Source organism: Charadrius vociferus, unplaced genomic scaffold, assembly GCF_000708025.1.
Source record: "Charadrius vociferus isolate BGI_N301 unplaced genomic scaffold, ASM70802v2 scaffold333, whole genome shotgun sequence".
NCBI lineage: Eukaryota > Metazoa > Chordata > Aves > Charadriiformes > Charadriidae > Charadrius > Charadrius vociferus.
The window spans coordinates 6,822-7,589 of record NW_009647682.1 but is presented as its reverse complement, the minus strand read 5'-3'; the positions used below and the strand labels follow the sequence as shown (position 1 = coordinate 7,589).

The following is a 768-nucleotide window of genomic DNA, read 5'->3' as shown; positions in this document are numbered from 1 at the left end:
ACCCGGGGAGCCCCGAACTGGACACAGTGCTCCAGATGTGGCCTCCCCAGGGCAGAGCAGAGGGGGAGGATGACCTCTCTCCACCTGCTGGCCACACTCTTCTTGAAGCCCCCCAGGATGCCATTGGCCTTCTTGGCCACCAGGGCACATTGCTGATCCACCTACGTGGTCACGTGTCCATGCATGCAGGCAGCGGGTCCCTAAGGACAGCAGCTCACCAAGCTCTGGGTGCAGCATTGGCATGGCTGAGCCCCCACCCCTGGGAGGTGGCCCAGGGTGGGAGGTGGCCCAGGGTAGGAGGTGGCCCAGGATGGCAGGTGGCCCAGGGCAGGAGATGGCCCAGGATGGGAGGTGGCCCAGGGTAGGAGGTGGCCCAGGGTAGGAGGTAGCCTAGGATGGCAGGTGGCCCAGGGTGGGAGATAGCCAGGAGGGGTGTCGCAGTGTAGGTAGGAGGTGGCCCAGGGTGGGAGGTGGCCCAGGGTGGGAGGTAGCCCAAGGTATGAGGTGGCCCAGGATGGGAGATATCCCAGGGTGGGAGGTGCCCCAGGGTGGTAGGTAGCACAGGGTGGGAGGTAGCCCAAGGTATGAGGTGCCCAAGGTATGAGGTCCAGGGTAGGATGTGGCCCAGGGTGGAAGGTAGCCCAGGGTAGGATGTGGCCCAGGATGGGAGGTGGCCCAGGGTGGGAGGTAGCCCAGGGTGGGAGGTGCCCCAGGGTGGGAGATGGCCCAGGGTGGCTGGAGAGTCTGCGTCTCCAACGCTGGACCCAC

The 768-nt window shown here is 65.9% G+C and overlaps 1 protein-coding gene across 1 annotated transcript in view; it reads left to right on the top strand.

Annotated features, from left to right (window-relative positions):
• Positions 1-768, top strand: part of LMOD1 (leiomodin 1 (smooth muscle)) — a 22,255-nt gene that overhangs the window by 21,232 nt on the left and 255 nt on the right. The gene's annotated exons all lie outside the window — the stretch shown is intronic.